The 20,224-nt window shown below is 42.5% G+C and overlaps 1 long non-coding RNA gene across 1 annotated transcript; it reads left to right on the top strand.

Annotated features, from left to right (window-relative positions):
* The first annotated feature begins 7,247 nt into the window (after nt 1-7,247).
* On the top strand, nt 7,248-11,276 carry LOC108643361. Its single transcript, XR_001921668.2, has 2 exons — nt 7,248-7,519; nt 11,053-11,276. It is a non-coding gene; the product is annotated as an uncharacterized LOC108643361 (long non-coding RNA).
* The last annotated feature ends 8,948 nt before the right edge of the window (nt 11,277-20,224 follow it).

The raw sequence follows: 20,224 nt of genomic DNA on the forward strand, positions 1-20,224 counted from the left end.
GGAACGGCCAAAGCGACACGAAAAAAGGTTCCAGCAAAATTTATTCCAAGAAAAAAGCAGGGACAACAGGGCTGCTGCGCAGCCCCTTAAGTACAGTTTTTGAACACACATAATGCACACGGATAGGACAGTTCAAACTTTCACACCAGAATTCTTACAGCTAATAGGTGCATTTTCTAAACTCTACTTTCTCACCACAACTTTGCTCTTTCTCAAAACAGCCCAGTTCTTTCCCACAACAGTCCCAAGCACCTGCTCTTATTTTTCTCTCATGTTGATGTTCTTCCCAACCACTCTCATTCAAAACAGGTCCTTGTTCTCATGAGACAGTGCTCCTGTTCTCATGAGACAGTGTTCTCTGTTCCCACAGGACAGCTTCTTCAGGATGCATCAGTATGTTGTCAGGATCAGGGCCTCCATTTTCAGTCCTCTCTTTCAGTCCATCTCAGGGGTATACTTTGATCTGGTCAACATCTATTGCTTCGTCAGTATGTGCCAAGGTGCTGACAGACCCGCTGTCACCCATGACAGATTGCTACATAATTTATCTTTGCTTTCCATGCCTGTTTTCTAGAGTATCCTTTCCAGATAGATTGAAGGGCATCAAGTTTGACTTAGCATCACTTCAAACGTTTTCTTAAGTGACCTGTTCTGTGGAGTGTTCTGAACTTGACTTCATAACCAACTTTGTTTTCTCCTTTCCCCTTTATTGTATTACTTAGGTCTGACCAATATTATGTTTTTGGTTTCATGGCGTTTGGTGCACAAAACATAGGCCTCTAATGCACTGTAAGCCTGTAAGACGTGTTCTCTTCTACCTCTATGTTAAAGCCAGATAAACAAGCACACACTTGCACATGCATTTACAAGTCCAGTGTTAAGCCAAAGTAATATCATCCTTAATTATGACTGTAAGAGAAGTGAACTTCTCAAAGCTGGCCACTGTATTTTTTTCTAATCAATTATTAAACAGTTTAATTTTGAAGAAGAGGGACCATATTTCAAATGTTACCTTCCTGAACCGACTCAATAAATTTTTTATAAGATGTAGGGTTTTTTAAGAGAACAGGGTCTCGAAGATGGGTATGAACAGCATTTGTGGTTTTGCTGGATCTGGTTTTCCTACCAAGAGCAGGTGTTCAGCATTCACTTTCTATTTTGCCTTCATCTGCATTTTGTGCTTATTAACAAAATACACCTGAGAGGTCTGCCAAATTCCTTTAACACTCCCTTGGGGTATACCTGCCTCACTCTCTAATTTAGCTGTTTATAGTAGCGTTCAGCTTGAAATGCAAGAAAATAAATTCTGGACACTGGGAATTTGGCATTGGGAAATGCAATTGGTAATGCAATTGGGAATACAAACACACACTGGAAATCTCACAGCTGCCACAAGCTGGGGTTTGCACAGGAGGCGAGGAGCAGCTCCAGTAAGCTGGGAGTGCCCTGGGAAGAGGGGCCAACAGCCGTCTTGGTGGCAGGGACACCTCTGTCTAGCTGGCCATCAGCCACTGATGGACTGCAAGGACAACAGCAAAGGCTTTACAACAGCACTTTGTGCAGTTCAGTGCTTACCTCCAAAAGGCTCACCCACAGCATGCTGGGGTGCTGAGACCCCCAGGCCAAGCAGCACAAATAGGAAGCTCCCAGTAAGGCTCCCCTCTGTCCAGTGGACATCCTCACTGCCAGGGAAAGGTGCAGGTCATAGCTCTGCGTCCAAGGTCTCTCATGGGCGCACTTCAGAGCTCCAGAGCTTGGCATTGTAGGGAGCCCCGGGACCTTAACTCTGGGCTTATTCTACCATGGAATAACTGTGGATAATTTGAACATTTCCCCTGGAACAGAAAGCCTTAAAAATAGTCCGTTCAATGTAAGAGCGTCTCTGAAAGATTTAGAATTATTTCAAATTGAAATTTTCCTTTTGAAAAACATACATAGACATATAAACTTTTTAACCTTCTAATGAAATTTTTATATGTTCTGTAAAATGGAGATGGTTTATTAATGTGCAAGACTTTTTTAAAAAAGTCTTTATGGATAACTTCTAATTAGTTCTAAGTGGAATGTTTTATTTAATTTTCTATATTAAATGTTTCATACGTGTTAAAACTAAAAAACATTTGAAAGAAAGAATGCGAATAATTCATTCTTATTAGTCAAATTTTCATAGAATTTTCATGTTGTCTCTATGTATTGGAAACCACTATGTTATGTAAAGTAAGTTGTTTTAATCCATGTAAAGAAACAGTTGATTATAATAATTTCTAAATAATTGAAGTCATCAGTAAATTATCCAGATAGTTTGACTTAGTTATTACAACCTAATAGAATATTGGATTATGTACTAGTAATTCTGATATCACTAAATAATATAGAAATAGCAATACAAAGCCTTACATTTGGCTGCAAGGAGAAGCCACAACAACATAAAAATAGTTTGAAATTAAATTTCTTTTTTTCCTTTACATATGTTATTTTTCATTTAAAAACCAAATGTTTTCATGGGCTATTTTTCAAAATCAGTATGATTTTGTGAATAGGATGTGAATAAAACAATAAACAATGTTTTTGTCAAAAAGGCTTTTTCCCAGAGAGCAGCAATGCTGGCAGAACCAGTCAGTCAGGTTTCCCCTGAGGTACCCAGGAGGGCTGGAGCACCACCCGGCTCAGCTGGAGGTCGTGGCTAGTGGAAGCTGCCATCAGGCAGTCTCATTACTCATTACACTCCATCACAGCCCATACCCATCTCACAGCACATAGAAATGCCCCCTGAGGCAGGATCTTGTTTTGTAAAGGCAGTTACAGGCAACGGGTGGACAGTCCATAACCTATCTGAATATCATAAATTTAGGGAGAGAAGTGGAAGGGTGAAGAGAGATTAGTGGGTTTCGGACACAATAAAAGTAAGACATAATATAGTGATATTAAAGCTGGCATGGGTCAATTATGCCCCTCTGCCAGAGACAGGCAAAACAGTCATTTATCAGTGCATTCATTTAAGTCAAGGAATTTGTTTCAGATGGGCACATTTCCACCTGTGCTGAGTGCCTCGTACTGACGCTTTACCAACACACACCACTGTGCCTAGTGATACATAGTGGGCTGGTACTGGTCAGGCAGATGCACACCATGGCAGTGCAGCTCAGGCACCATGAACCCTACTTAACGTATGTCCTTGAAGTGTATGCCTTCAGAAAACATGCAAGGAGTAGAGCAGCCAAAACTCAACAGGTTAGATTTATATGATCCGTGTTCTTTAGCTGTAGTGATCTCGATGTGATGGCCACACTTGTATTCCTAATTGTTGAAAGCCCTAACATTGGCCAGACTTTAGATCACCCCCATGGCAAACACTGACACTGTACCACAGGGAAGAAGAGCACTGGCCCTGCAGGTGCATTCAAAGCCCTCCTTCCAAAACAGACTCTTGAGATAGCAGACACAAGCTGGAGATAGCCACAGGTTATTTTTAATATAAGGATCAGATTAGCCTGAGTTCTGGCAACATGAGGTGAAATGAGAGCCTCCTCCTCCCATTTTTGGCCTTGCATGAACTGTAGCTCAGCAGAAGACAAACCCCAGGAACATGATGACAGGGTGCACCAGTTACTTATACTTACAGATGCACATTCCTTCCCACTATGAACCACTTTTAAAGTGTTTTTGCTAGCTGTGAGAACACAAGCACTAGCACACTGGGATAGAGAACTCCGCTGAGCAGCACAGTATTGGCACAGGATTTATTCTACATTTCTGTCTCCAATACACCCATACTGTACATTGTTAATAATCCTTTCCACAGATGTTTGTGCCTATCAGTAGCTAAAAGCTCTTCTTAAGTTCCAACAACTTTCATTTTCATTAATAATCCAGTTCACTGGGGAAAAAAAAAGTGTATTTCAGGCATGTTGTCCTTATCTCTTATTTCTTGAAATTACAGGACCATAGAGGTAGTATCCTGGACTTATTATATTTCCACCTTGGTAAACCCTGGGAAAAAGAAGGCTGTAGATTTCATTTCTATCACAGAACTCTATAATTCCAAAGAACTGTGAAATAACAGCATTGCAATGTCATGTCTCTTACAAAGGCACACGTGGTCAGCAAGACACACCTTTAATGTTAGGCTATCGTTCTTTTACTCTGCAGCAAGCCACAGTATAAAAGTAGCATCAGAGAAGATGTGGTATATGGTCCTTACAACGAAGGTAGAAGAGCTGTGCAATGGTTGTCCATTATAAGTGGAAAGCCTGTTCTCAGGCCTATATGGGATGCTGTTTGGATGGCACTGCTCTTGGGCATCCTCCTGGCCATCTTTCCCAGAGGTACCGACGCAGCAGCAAGGGGTAGGGCAGCAACATCTGCAGCTCTCCTGGCTCCTGCCTCCCAACATCAATAGCAGAAGGGGGCAGCACAGAGAGCTACTATAACTGGACCCTAAGAAATAAAACCATTTTGAAAGCACTCATAGCTAACAGCAATCAGGAGAGGAGCAGATATTTAGCAGGCAGAATATCATCAGTCCACTCAAGGCAGCCAGTACTTCCAGTCCCGTGGACATTTGTAGCCAGGCTGTATTTTAATTTACTATTGCAGTCAGTGGTGAAGGAAAATACAAAACACACATATTCCTCTGCAAGTGATGTGCTCAATCCCTTTCTCAGTGGAATGAGAAGAGTAATGTGGCACCTGTGGCCATTCATGACTCCAGGAGACTAATTAACCCCAGTGATCAACTGGTCTGCTCTGACACCTAGGCTGCTCTCCTTTGCTGTGGTCAATCAGAATAACATATAAATATAGAAATATAAACATGTAAAAATCTAAGGTCTGCTTAGAAATGTCCTCTTTTTGCTGCACTCAAAAGACAATGCTTTCTGACACTTTGCCAAGCAAAAGAGTTTTCAGAGACTTTCATCTGCAGCACTGGAAAGGCCAGACCGCTCCATTTCTCTCACAGCTGCATTAACTGACCATTTCATCTCAATTAGGGAGAAGGAATCAGTTGGCATTGTCTGTTCCCTGTGCAATGGACTGAGAAATATCACATTATTTATTCTGTACAAACTGAATGAGCCTAGAAAGATTCATTTCTTCTCAGTCTGCTTTGACAATGTAATTTGTTATGTTGCATTTAATTCTACAAGCTAGAATTAAGCTAAGAAAATGCAGGGTATCAGAAACCATCTGCAAGTCAGTTCAGTGCCCAAGAAGGAGTTGGTTCCCTGGAACATCATGGGCCCTGTACTGGCCCTGTGCACAGCAACAATGAGTTGCTGAACCAGTAAGCCTGGGACAATGGTGTGTGAGCTGTATCCCATTATTTTGTGAGTGGACATGTGCTATTCCTATATGATAATTTCGTGGGTCTTTCTGTGATTATTGCACCTGTAGCACCAGTTAGTAGAGTTTTCAGTGCTGTAGGCACCTATGTACCAAGTGTGCACTGAATTAAATGACAGTGGAAGCCTCCACTAGTCCAAAGTGATCCATCAATGGGTGAAGCAATAGACAAAGGGTCTGGAGGCCTGGCTAATGTTTCCAGCCTTGCCCTCAGGCAGGCTCATTTTCATACCTGCCTGCTTGTCTCTATCTTCTGCATCAACTGTAATAGGTCAGGGGCAGGACCATCCTAAGAAGGGTCTGCACAGCACCTGGCACACCCTCCTCCTCTTCTCAATCTCAGCTGTACAAGTCTGCATCCTTCCACCATGAATAATCATGAAAATGGTCCTTTATACATTGTAGGTGCAGCAGGGGAGAAAGCTTGGTCATTTTTTTTCTCTGACTTTACTTGCCTAATCTATTTTTAAAGTATAGAATTGGTCCAGAAAAAGGAACTGCACTTTACAGAATCTTACTTTAATAATTTCCTAATTTCTTCATCTTTTACTCAAAAATATTGAGCAAAACTGTTGCATCTTTTGTTCTCTATACTTGGATTTTCTGTTGGCTCTTGCAGTTGAAGTTAATCCATGCTAAGTGCTTTGGGCCAAATTTTGCGTGGATTTATGTGGCAAAATTAAGTGACTTTCAAATAGTGCAGGATACACTTCACTGTGTGTCTTAAAATTTTCTCTAATTTTAGACAATATTACTAGGTGTACTGAAAGAGATTAATTGCAGTTGCTAGGATCAGACAGCTCAGGCAAGCACTGAACTTTGCATACTGCTTTTTCATTTCCTTTGTTTTTGCCATTCTAAAATATCTTCTTACTGAAAACAAGGACCTGTGCAGGACACTGGTACATCACTTAGACATCCCTGTAGGCCCAAGTCATCTCACCTCTCCATAACCATTGCTGACACCTGACTTTGCACTTCTTAGAGAATTGCTTCCGACCTTTCCAGACCATTTCTCCCATTTGTCATGCTCATATTGAAGTCCAAGGCTTGCCTTCAAAGTGCTTGCAGCTGCTCCTGGCCCTATTTGTACACCTTCGCCTTTTTATAGCCTTTTTAGGAAGAAGGATTGAGTTGCCTTTTAGATGAAAAACAGGATTTGGTGCTGGGGGGGAAGCATCTCCTGGAGAGAAAGGAGCTGTATATTCTTCCAGTCCTGGTCCCCTGTCAAGAACAGCACCTGAATATCTAACATAGGCTGGCAGCTGGGAGGGTAAGCACTGGGCTGCTATAGCCTGCCTGTGAGGACATTAAAAAACAACTGTGTGTGAAAAGATAAACTTGTAATGCTGCCAAGTTAAGCAAGACCTATGGCATGATGAATTTCTCAGCCACTAATCTATAAATTATTTTAAAGCTGCCTGTGGGGTGGCAGCTTTGCTCTCTTTTCCAGAGTAGTGAGCCATTACCAGTGAGAAAATGAATAACCAGCTTGTTGCTTTCTTACCCTTTCTTTCTTCCTAGGACCAGTGAAAGTTTACTGAAGGTCTTGTGACATCTAGGCATTGTGCTAGTCTCTGCTTGATGCAAACTGTTGCAGTTTGAGCTGGCCTCAAAGGGGTTGCCTCAGTTCACAGCAGCTAAGAATTTGATCTTCTGTAATTTTGGACAATGGTGTCAGCTCTCCACTAGCCAGTGTCCAGGGATAGTACATTCTGGCTGTACAGGGCAAGGGGAGACATGAGTGAGCACAGCCCCAAGAAAGTACCAGTCCAGCGCAGATGGCGAGGAGCCAGTAATCTTGGCAGCTACAGACTGTTTCCAGCAGTAATGCTGGAGTGTCTCTAAATTACAGACCCGACAGAGCAAGCTCTAGCCTGGCTTGTTTATTTATGTGCAGAACCACATTCGATACTCCTACAGCACCGTGCTGTACCTGGGCTGATAAGCCTCTCTGAGACTGATGTGCAGAAGACAGCAGTAGCTAGCTTGGAGCACACAGAGCCAAGGCAGAGTGACAATGAATTTGACCTTCCTTCCAGACCTGAGCTGGCTCCATGCAAAAAAACAGTTTGCAGAATAGAGTGGGATTACTGTGCAGAGGTATCTCAGCTGGCCCTGCAAAGAGCTGCTTGAAGTCAGCTGAATGTATTAATCTGGGCTAACATGCTTCCAGGTAAGTCAAATACCAAATTGATCAGGCAAATATCCACACTGCTGAATCTATATCCAGTGTAGCTAGCTCATCCAGAGTAGAGTGTAGACTGATTTCTGAGAAATCCAAATTAACTGGACCTTAAAAAAACCAAAAACTCAGCAAAAGAAAATATTCCCTCAGGTTTTTCATTCTCGTGAAAAGCATAAGTATTAGTTTGTTCATTTTAGCTGCATTTTGCTTGCAAGGTAATCTCTTGCTCCTTAAGTCAGAATTCAATTTTAAAAAGGGGAGCAATAGTGCATATTTTACATTGATGGAATCCATAGGGAATCTCAAAATATTTTGCAAACACTAAAGGATAAATCTTTCCAATAGACCTTGGAGATAAAATTATAAAATCATAGGCATTTTATAGATGGCAAACCAGAGGGAGCAGTTTTGTTCTAGGACCCACAAGAAATCTGTACGAAACTGAAAATTCATGTAAGCCTTCTCAGATTTATAGCATTTTCTGCCTTGCTTCATGTTGACACACTACTTCTCTGACATATTTAGATTGACATATAATACTTTGTTTTTCCAGATGATAAAGAGCTAATTCTTATTTAAACAAATGAATTTTCAGTCTTTATAAATTAGGAAGCAGGCAGCATTTCCTCCAGCTGCTGTTCAGCAATTACACCATTTGAAAATGGTATCCAGTGATTTGTGATAGTGTAATCCCTTTGGAGTATGAAAGTAGCTCCAGAGTCAGGCTTGATTAGAAATGCCCAGTTGACTGCCAGGGACAAATTTCAAACAGGCTTATGCTGCACTGCTGATACAGTTGTATGCACGAATCGAACAGTCAAACACACAAATGCATTTTCAAAACTAAACTGTGCAGCTCTAAACCCATTTTCTGGCCTAAAGAGTGCCACATGCCAAGTGCATAAACATAAAAAGAGTTCTTCATGTGCCCTCAGAACAGTGAGCAGCATTAATCTGTTGAGCTCATCTATATTTGCAGTTTGTCAGCTCTAGGCTTGGGACATTATTGTACCAGGAGGACATTTTAAACATTATGAAACTCACAACCACGGAGTCTTTTGCATATCCACAATATAAACTCATTCCAAGGACAAAAGTAGTATTTAAAGCCTGTGCCAGAGCACCTCAAAATCTCTCCTTGAAATCAGGCTTTGAACTACATGGGGTTTTTTTTACCCTTGTTTAACATGAGACAAAGCCCAACCAGACTGAGGAAATTACAACAGAAGCATTTCCTTGTGTTATCACTCAAAATCTTTTATGTTATATAGCCATTTTTTTCTTAGAGGAAGAAACCTGAAGTTTCAAGACTGAAATCAAAATTGTTGCAGATGTGAACTGGTGAAAAATGAAGCATATTCCTAGTTAGACAATTGGCCTGGGGACGCTGAACCTCATGTGTGCCATTTCTCTCCTGAGTTGAACTCTGCTTTCCCAGGTGCTCTCCAGCAGAAAATCCCACCAGGTGCCTTCCCAAAGTCTGTGTGCAGCTGATGTAGAACCCTCTGGCCAGACACCAAAGAATGCAGCTTGCGGAAAAGTAAACCTATTATAAGCAGCTGCAGGTACACTAGATATCCCTCTGCAGAGCAATAAAATTGATTGGCTCTGTTTGAAAAGCTGACATGAGAGGACAGTAAACATCACCAAAATCATGCCAAACAGAACATGAGGGAGAGATGGATACAGAAATATGAATACAACAGAATGCAATTCAGAAATACATATTTATCCATTTTATTTGTGCAGACATTACCTTTTCTCTGCCTCCATCAGAGGGATCAGTGCAGCTTTGCAGCACAGGAGGCAGGAACGCTGGGCATCTGGGTCACATGTGAAGTGTGGTTCTGTGTCGTCCAGCAGTGATGTTGAGCCAAGAAGCCTGAGCAGCCAGTGCCAGTACTGAAGCTCATCATAATGCCTAGTGTGAGCCTTTCTGTACAGTAAACCAACTGATTTCAAATAACTCTACGCCAGCAGACAGATACCCACAGGCCCTTTGGCTGTAGCACAGCTCTTTCTGTCTGGATGACCTGGAAGGGCTGCGATTCCAAGATCTCACTAGCTATTTTTGGGGGACAAAAAATACCTTTTAAAAGCAGCACAGCTCTGCAGGTCTTACAGCAACCTCAGTGGGGAAAAAAAAAAGGGAGGCTTTTGTTCCATGTCATACAATAAGAAGTGCGATGCATTACTACTAATAATAATGTCTGGAACACAGTGAATTATTAGCTTATGCCTGGCTCTAATTTCCATATCAAATTTGCATTTATTTTTCACTTTGCTAAATCTACAATATGAACATGGCACCAGACATATCCATTGGAAAAAAATTTATGACACTGAGGGGAAGTGTGACAGCACTTTTGGGAGGCACACGTTGAATCTCCTTAACCTTGGTCTACAGGTATGTCAGCTTTACTTTCAACAGCATTATATTCCTGATGAGCATCGTGCTTGGAATTTGCCCCAGCTATCGCACTGCCTACTCACACTCACTCATTTATAGTAACTTGTTTGGAGAGCTGATGTCTGAGTTGGCAGATATTTCAAAGAGCTGCTTTGTTTCAGTCCTCTCTCTTAAAAACTGTGTTAATTTTGTTTAATCATTCTTGGAGATAGGAGGCAGGGGCTGGTTTTGCCCCTTGAAGGCTGTGTTGCATGTCTGACAGAGCAACACGAGGGCCCTAGGTTGAGTTATTCCAGAGCAAATCAGGTTCATCAAAAAAGAAATTCCTATTGTGGAGGTGAAAGAGGTATTTTTAATCCATTAGGATGCTAGTTATGATTATTTTGTGAAACATGTAATCTCTTCTGACAAGGCTTAAAACAATGTGCCATGCAGCCCAGACCTTCATCTTGGTAAAGTTGAATGTATTTCTTCTCATGCAAATAAACTTTGTTTCTCTGTTGATGAAGCTCCTCATATTTTCATCTCAAATCCCTTTTCAGAAGTGCAATTATTCAGAGCCTTGTTTACCAAGTTCCTTAGCTGAAATAAGCAACAGCTTTGCCAAGTGTTCTCCCTCTTGCCTCCACATCGGGAGGTTTTAACATGCTGACAGTATCCAATATGGTCTTTCCCTGCTGAGCCACAGCAATTTTTCCAGGGGCTTTTCATGGAAGGTGGTATCAGTCCAACCCCAAGGGCATTTCTGTTGGAACTGTGTATTATGTAAAACATGAAAGTCACTCACCTTTGAAGAATCCAGCCCAACCCAGCTTCCTCTCAGGCTGCTATTCAGTGATGAACAAAGGCGAAGCCCAGATATCTCTGCCCCACAGTGAGCATTTCAGGACCACATACTGCTTCCAGTCCTGCTCAGGCTTGAAACTTGGAGCCCAATGTATCATTTGCACATGTCCCGAAACCATAACAGATAAACATCTTCCTGATACTGCATAGCAAAGGCACTACATCAGGGGGACCTTGAAACCTCTCAAACTGAAAAAAGGGCAAGTTTATTTACTCATATTTCATGCACAGAAAGTGTCAACCCTTTTGCCTACTCCACCTACAGACACATCTCAGCTTGGACCTGCCACTGGAGGAGAGGTATCCTGGTTCCAGGACTGATGTCTCACACCTCTCCTCGCAAAGAAGAGATGTTATACTACTTTTTTTCTACTGTTAAAATTTACAACCCACTTAAATACAAGAGATCACCCTCTGAGAACTCTTACACTGGAACTGGAGTGAGCACAGATGAAATAAAGAAAGGAATTTTGCTTCTACAGTGACTAATTTTTTGTTCTGTCTTGCTTTTCCTTTTTATTCATCTACTTATTCCTCTTTTACACTTCCATTCCCCTTATTTCTTTTGTTATGTATTTCTCTCCTCACTCTTCCTTTCCACTTTGATAGCAGTCCCTTTCTGGTAGATTTTCAGGTTAAAGTTTCGCTCCTTAAACACAAACACAAGTGGCCATGGTAGACAGGAGCTGCTTGCTGCTGGTGCCTCAGGTTTTCAGCATCCCTCTGCTTTGTTTACAGGATGCTGGTGAGAAAGAGGAGAACCCACAGCAGCTGATGGGCAAGTTGTGGTACTGCTGTGGTCATGACACACAGCTGGAGCTATGTTGCAATAGGGTCAACATGGGAAGACTTTTTGGCACGTGCTTTAAGGTGCTTCCAGTTGTCATGTTCAATTAATCTATCTTTATTTAATTCTATTCTTATTTTGCCTCCAATGTATGCTGATAAACAAGAGAAATGATGGTGGAAGACAAAGTTATGCACCTAAATTAAACATAGCTGATCCCATATACACAAAGTAACTTTCCTATATTGCCCAGGTCTTGCTGAATATGGCTAGTAGCAATCCAAGAGGGAAAAGCACACCACTCCCAATTAAAATCTCCTTCTCACATGCCCTGGGAGGGAACTGTTGTGGCACAGATAACTTCTCACTGCACAGCACACTGGTTTTCAGAGACTTGATGATGGCAGTGAACAAAGAAGTGCAGGTACCAAGCATTTAGCTGGTATTCAGAGCAAGAAAAGCCTCTTTTCCCTGTGACTCTGTTCCCCATGGACAGCCACCCAGCAATGGCAAGACTCTGCAGGTACACTGGGACGTGTCTGCACGAGGAAAAGGAGACACAGCTCTGACACTACTAGCTCTGGCTTTGCTTCAGGGCACATGCAGCCCCTGGAGGGAACTGCACACTCCAGTCTGTCCTAAGGCTTCACCCCTGCCTGCCCACCCTTGCTGTTCCTGTGCAGCTTCTAAATGAACTCCAAGACAAAGACGCTGGGGGGGGCTTGGATTATTTGACCCCCAGAATGCCACTTGGGACATCAGAGCAGCAGATTACTGATGTAGTCCACAGGTGTGAAGTTTGCTGACACCTCCTCTCCTGCCACACACCACCACTATGCCAGACCAGACCCTCCTCTCCTCCTGCTCAGCTGGGACCCACAAGGCCAAGCAGACAGCAAGGCAGCACAGTGCAGCCTGCCATCAGCTCTCCGGTGCAGCTGATGAACCTCAGACTTTTCTTGTTTCAGTTTACACACTTCACACTTCCAGAAATCTATTGCCAGTTGGTATAGACATTTTTTGCAGCTTCAAAACCTCAAACTGCAACTGCTTTGAAACTATTGGTTTGAAAGAGTTGCCTGATCTCACGTCAAAACCATATGAAAGTGCTGAACTTTTTCAGGTCCCTTCAAACAAAAAAAAAGCATAACCCAAACTTCTAACTCACAACTAAACAGAGTTTCACTCAAAGTTTATAAATTTTATAATGAAAATTGAAACCAGGTGACTTTTGCATGGGTACATTCAAAAATAGCTGTACAGCACCAATTACTTGTAGCTGCTCTGTAAAGCATGTCTTTATACTTTGGATTTATCCACTGCTGAGTGAAGGGTATGTGAAATGAAAACAAACTATTAAGACTAGCTTTTCAAATATCCTCTTAGAAATTTAGCTAGTCATTATGGATTTTTGGACAAGTAGGGTAAGGAAGAACAACAGCAAAAGAGGCAGCTGGCAGCTGCTTGGGGAGGAGCTGAAAAGCTGGGAAGAGCATTAATAAAAGTTGGCTTAAGAGTAAAGAGCCAGACTTTATCCAGAGAAGACTGGGAAGATGAAAATACAGTGTGGTGCTCCACAGTAGCCTTTGACCAGAGAAAGGGCAAAACTCGTCTGCATCTAGCACAAATGACAGGCTGGAAGATCTTCCTTCTGTACTTCCAATGAAATCAGTGATTCCTTCATTCAGTTGAAGGAATAGACACAGCAGGATAAAGACTGTAAAAGAAATGTTATCCTGGGAAACCTCAGCAGCTCCATTATTTGTGGCTTCACATCCTGCTTTTCTTGGAAAACATGGCCAGTGGTTCAGTTTTTATTGAAACAAGTTCATAACTGGAAGGCAGGATGAAGAGAGAAATCTCCTGATGGAACCAGAAGCATTTTAATGACAGCGTCTTCCTTCATCTTAAGTGAGAGGCATTGTAAGGTGGCGCAAGCTTTCTTCCTGCTCAAGTAATACTTGTTGATCCTGCAGTGGAGGGTTTCTTGTGCAGCAGTACATCACCAATGAATCCTATTCAGAAGCACAACAGAAGTATTTTGGGAAAACAACAGTCAGAGGTTTATGGTGTTTGCTCATTTGCCTGGGCTGACTGTGTGCCTCATTGTGCCATGCTCAAGCTGCCCAGCAGAGAGGCTTGGGTACAGCAAGGAAAGAGGGAGGAGAGGGCAAGAAGGCATAATGCTAGTGTGGAGACTTTTCTCTCAGAGTGGCAGAACTGGAGCCTGGAGGCAAGGATCAGAACCGTGTCCCCAGGGGATTACAGGGGATGTCACCTGGTTGCACTGACATGAAAGAAGCCATGCCACTGTGTGCAATTCTCTCTGTTGCCTAAAAGACCACAGAGAAAAAAGACTCCAGGCAAATTTAGTGTATAAGATAAGATAAGAGAGCAGGTCCTTTAATGAGTCCGTAGAGCTAGAAGAATACATACCAAGTGTGCGCTCAGACAGTGGTTCTATGATTTTATAGTAAGGTCCACCCAATCCCAATTTGCCCGCCACCCCCCCCCACGGGTTCTGCCCTGTTCTGCCCCCCGACACGCCCATTTGAGAATTGGGTCTGAGGGCGTTTGGGATCCCTTCTTCCTCATCTTCATCTTCTTCAAAGCACATACAGTCCTTGGAGTTCCTCCAGAGTTCTGGGCTTGAAGGTCGCTGTGTCTGTGTGATATCTTTTGGTCCAGGCCTTAAGGTATTTTTCTACAATTCTACCTTGAAAAGAAGACTGAACACGCTAACAGAATTTTAGAGGGATTGATTGATATGAAATGGGGTAGTAGGGTTGAGTATGTGTAAACATTATGCTACAGGGTAAGGGATATAATACGGCTTCATTAAAATCTAAATTTATTACACAATTACTTCTCAAATCTATAAAAATTAAAAAATCCAAATAAAGCTTGAGGCATCACTCTGTAGAGGCAACTCATGAGATTTCCCTCCCGTGAGAATAAGCAGCAGTTTCACCTCAGCAGGCACATCCCTGTATGTGTTTCTGAGGCCTGCCAGGCTCTCAGCTGCTTTTCCATGCCCTCACAGTTGGCTCCATCCAGCAGCTCCATTTGCCAATGCTATACTGATTATCAGGGGCCATGAGCAAGACACAGTGCTGGGCTATGCAAAGAGTCCTACAGGTGGGGTAAAGGCAATCCCCAAGTGCCTGGCAGTGATGCAGCCAGATTTTGGTATTGGTTTCCTGTATAAACTTGCTTTTCCTCTCAGACACAGCCAGCAGACAGGAGAGCACAAAGGCAACCATGACTACTCCACGGAGTTGAGCTTCTCATTTGAGATCCCACATAGATGGACACTGACTTTTAGCCTCAGCTCCTCTGCCAGCATGGCTTGTGTCACTACAGGCACAGCATCTGCTGGGCCACTGCTAAGCATGAGAAATGTTCTTGCATACATCCATGCCACAAGCGTAGAAACACCCCTCTGCCCTGCTTCCAGTTGCTGCAGAGCAAAAACTTCATGTGCACACATAGGATCTGACTCAGTACATGCCAGGTAACGCAAGGCAGCTCCATGAGCCGTGTGCCCACACCAGAAGTCACCACCAAGGTGGCTGGATCGGTGCTGAAATGGTCTGTCAGTGCTCTTGAGCATATCCAGGCTTGATGGACATGGGAGCTTGGGACACTGCCACCTATGCAGCAGCAGGCACCCACGAGGTTTCTTTTTGGAGGCATTCTGCCTCATTTGTAGATGCTGGCCTGAATTCTTGATTGTTCAACAGTTAAACCAGGCTCTTCACTGAGCTACAAACACATATGCTCTGCCCCTGTTCCCCTGCTCTTCGCTTCTTCTCTTAAATCGCATCTTGCAAGTTTAAGATACTTCTTCTTCTCCTGAGCCCAGATTTCTCACCTTTTATACTTCCTCACCTTGCAGAGGACATGAGGAAAACATTTGAAAACATTTGTCACCTGTGATCTGCCTGGTTTGCTATGCCCAGGTCTCCTTTGAAAGGAGAGTCAGCACAGTTTAACCACTCCCCATCAGCCTTCCTCAGAGCAACATATATGCCATTCTGATAGTGTGCAGACAATTCAGTCTATACTGAGGCAGGGCATGGCAATGCTGCTTCACCACTTCAGCTTCCATGCAGGAGTTATGAAGACAGAGATTTCCCAAATCATTGTGGCCAGCTTTGGTGTGGTCTTATAGTCATGATATCATAGAGTGCTTTGGTTTGGAAAGGTCCTGAAAGATCATCTAGTTTCAGCTCCCCTGCCATGGGCAGGGACGCCTTCCACTAGACCAGGTTGCTCAAACTTCTTGCTGTCCTTCTGCACAACCACCATCCATGGGAAATGCAGTAATGAGACTTATCTGGAATAACCTGTTAAGTCTTGGTTCAGCTGCTCCAAAAATAGAAGCTTTCTAGAATAAGCTGCTGCCTGAGCTTGATTGGCCACATCTGAGCCCTTCTAGCTCATTAACACTCAGCCGATTATGTGCTGAAGGATAAGCATTAGCCATGGCAAGCCTGCATTCAAATTTACTGAAAACTTCAAAACATCGAAGCTTTACGGCCTCTAATTGATGAGTGGGAGTTTGTGAAGGATGTCAAAAGTTACCTTTGTTTTACTGTGAGTCACAATCAATGTTGGCAAGCATAACAAAAGCAGAGGAATGTATTAGGCACCAAATATTGTACTTCTTGTAGTAAAAGACACTAATCACTGGGATTGAGACATTATGCTGCCTGTGCAGACTGATGTTCTGGCAATTTGATTGCTTTATTTCTAAGTGCTGTATCTCAGAACTTGGCATGCCATGCATGTCTCACTTGGTCATGCATTCTTTGGAGCATCATTAGTATTACAAGTAAGAGAATCATATTGGTTTCTTCACTTCCCTCCAGATGAGGATAGTAAAGCCACATACATATATTTTCAAGCACCTATATGATCAGAGGTACCTACCTCTCTCCTCTCTACAGTGAGTAAACTGAGGTGGTTTCCTTTTTACAACAGAAAGCTATTTAAGGAACTGTCTTGCCTAAAATACATTACACAGATCAATAAGAACCCTTTCCTAGAGCAGTGTTTTAGTCTGTAGTGTAACTGGATTGGTGGTCTCTGCATGGGCAGGCTGGAGGGATACATAAGGCTTATGCCAGTCTCTCACCTGTGCTCGATGTGACTCCAGCCATGCACAGCTGAACTGGCAAAACTCTTGCAGGTACAAGACCTGGGCTCCTTAGCTGTTCCTATGACTGGGGGGGGGGGCTAAATCCACATAACCAGAAATAGCATTTCCTCCAAATATCTTTTTTTTTTCTTTTTCTTTTTCTGTGAGCTGAATTTGCCAGACACCTATTGGTTCCTTTTCATTCCTTTGGAAATCCTGCTTGCAATGAATGTTCTTTTGCCCCGAATCTGACCCAGTTGTCTCCCCCTGAATATTCAGTGCTCATGCAAAAGGACTAATTGGTGATTCTGTGAGTGTTTTCCACCGAGTGTCAAAAGTCCGGAACAGTTGATTGAGTAGGTTCTGTTTGTAATAAATTCTTTCCTTACTGATGGAGAGTCTAATAGGTAATAAAGCACCAAAGAAAAATTGTCTTCAGCCAGAGCATCAATATTCAAGTTACACTTTTCCTTTAAAAAGGCAATGAAAGTAGGTTAGAAGAGGTCTGATGCATTAAAACTGTTCATTTTCAAAGGAAGAGAAAGTTGCACTCAGAAAAAGAGGTGTTTTCATCAAATCATAGTCAGCTGTCAGGGGCATTTAGGGACATACAGAAGAGTCTTTTTTTTTTCTTTTTTTTTTTTTTACATAAGCTACAAAGATTTGACATGAATGAATGAGTTGATTAAAATCCCCATGCTCTCTTTGCAGACACTGGTGCTGAGTTGCCAGTATAGTGATAGTAGTTAATCCCCAGTTACATCTATTTTAAAAGTCAATTTTAAACATGTGCTCAGTGCTGATATATTTCTCTGTAGGTGGCTTTCTTTTAGCACAGTCTGTAGTTTACAGCATTTCAGCCAATTTCCCTCTGGGATATCAGTTTTCAAGCTTCTTATCTTGGTTGGGAAATTAAAACTCCTCAGACGAACAGGCTGACATTCAGAAACCACGTCTGGATCGTTTTTAGTACAACACAAGCCCACGTGAAAGCAGGAGCTAGACAAGGAAAAACCAGTTGCAACTACATCCTACCTAGTTATAAATACCAGAAAAAAAATTACTTCTGTTCCAAATAAGTGCAGATAAGTCTGTCCTTTAACTACATACCAGAAGCCATATTTTTTCCAGGTCTGGATCCCTTTGGAGTAGTGAATCTCTTTCTGGAGACAGGTAGCTCCTGCCTGGGGAAGGATGGTAGCTGTCTTTGATTGTCCTCCCCCCATCTTCCCTTCTCTCCCTTCATCCAGTTCTCAGCTGTTTTGGCATTTGTGTGAGGGTAGGAGGAGGTAAGTCCTGGGCATAGCTCAAGTGCAGGGTCTTTTTAAAAGGGTTGAAGTAAGGGACTAACAGTAGTTTGGGAGTAGCTGGAGCTGGCTGAGAAATAGCAAGGAGCTCTTCCCCTGGCTTCAGTTGCTGAGTTTGCCAAGGCCAAAGAGAGTGGTGATTACTGAATGGCAGAGAAGGCTGTGGAGAACCTAGAGGGTTGGAAATGAGACGTGCCCAAGAAAGGGTGACTAAGTGTTAAAATGGGAGGTACCAAAACCCATGGAGAGAGCATTTCTTGAGAACCACCATCCTCATGGAGTCTACTGCAGAATGACCCCAGATCAACTAAATATTTTGAGCCTTTGTTTTCTGGCAAATAACCCAGACAGCAATAAGCAGACCATTAAGCAATTTCTTAAGTTCTGGATATACTTAAAGATAGTGATATCAAGACCATGCTTTTATCTGAGCATTCCTTAAGAAACCTCTTGTCAAGGCAGCTCAGCATCCAGCCCAACTGAGCCGAGAACTACTGTTACCCAAAATAAACCTACCACCCATTTTCTGTGGGTGTTATCATTTCTACCAGGTCTCTTTATTTTTACACCTTGCCTGTTTGTGTTTTACCCAGCACAACAGCTTTAGGCTGCTGCCATCTCTTTGATTAGGTTTTCATTCATATTATGTTTTGCCTCAGCAGGAAAAGTGTGATTTAATCTCCCATACATACAAGTAAATTAAATTAAAAGCAGGGAATAAATAAGACATCAATTGCAGATGATAAATCATGAATGATTCATGTTCTCAACTGTGCCATTCAAGAAAGCCATCACAGAAGCCGTCCCATTGTTCTTTCAAGTGAACATACTCCAAAGCAGTAAACAATTTTCCCATCAAAATACATTCATTAGAAATTGAAGCCAAGTGCATGAATGCTTTTCTTCACTACCATTATTTTCCCTTTAAGAAATAGGAATTATAATTTATACAACTGACACCAAGATAGGCAGATAAAGCTGGATAACTTTTTGCTCTTACTCAGATACTTTTGAGGATTTCCATTTCTATGCCTGAAATGCTGTGCTATGGTCCATAAGTAGTGGTGGGTCCAGCCTCCAGTGTCTAGCACTACTTTAAAAGAATTTTTTTAAATATTTTTTTTTTATTTTAAATGAAGTCAAATGAAGATAAGGTAGAAATGAAGAAGAAATGCTGGTAAGCCTGTTTTGGGAAGTACATTTTACTGGGCATGGCCTTGGAGTTGGGTCAGTGCACTTGCCCTGCTAAGGACCTGCCCTGTTTGTGATATTGAGCAAATCCTTCCCTGCCTGCTATGGTTTCCCTGCCAGCATTACACTGTCTCATCTATTTATTCTGCACATCTCCTGGAGCTGGGGCTCTCCCTTCTCATTTGTTGGTACATATTGGGATATTGTTAAGTGCCTTTATTTTTGCTTGAGTTCAGCATTGGATCTCTGCCTATGAAAGCCTCATGTTAAGGTATAAATGGGGTACCAAAATTAAAAGATAGGTTTTGCTCATCTGAAAGTTAAGTTCTCCTCCCAACCCATTCCTCTGTCTTCATCAGGAACAAGAGACGTATTACTAAAGCTCCTCTAAACTGCTTTTATTCTTAGGTTTGACAACAGTTGCATATATGACCCTTCCAGGGCTCCTTCCGGGTGTCAAGGGAGGAATGTAGATCCTGGTAAGGGAGTTTATCAGGACACAGTAAAAGACCATGTGGATGTTGTAATCACTCTCCTTTTATCGTCCCTCCAGGAATCAAGTCGGGGGAAGAGAGATCCTAATGAATAGTTATATAACAACTTCTACCAAAGAAACTGTCATCATTAATGGAATCAAAGCTATTACTTTTAATAGCAGGTGCCTATTCAGGCAGTACACTCTATTTTTACCCCCTCCCCTTATAGATGACACCCCCACATGCAGTTACATGGCTGGGGCACAAGCAGGGAGTCACTAGTCCAAATACTTTACTCAAGAGCAGGGAATCATCCTGACGTGCCACAGCTTCTGGGTGGGTGTTTGAGCAACCCCTCCAGGGCTGCCTACTCACATCAGGTATATATATCTGATTTGCACATGTATCAGCTGCCACCTCCATGGAGGTGGCCTGAATGTGTGGTGGCCTTGGACACTGTCAGGCAACTCTGGGTATCCTAAGTTTCTCAGCTGTTTTCTGGCAAATGTTTCCCTACCCACACCCACAGGGAC

The sequence above is a fragment of the Manacus vitellinus genome, unplaced genomic scaffold, assembly GCF_001715985.3.
Source record: "Manacus vitellinus isolate BGI_N305 unplaced genomic scaffold, ASM171598v3 scaffold_5_pilon, whole genome shotgun sequence".
Taxonomy (NCBI): domain Eukaryota; kingdom Metazoa; phylum Chordata; class Aves; order Passeriformes; family Pipridae; genus Manacus; species Manacus vitellinus.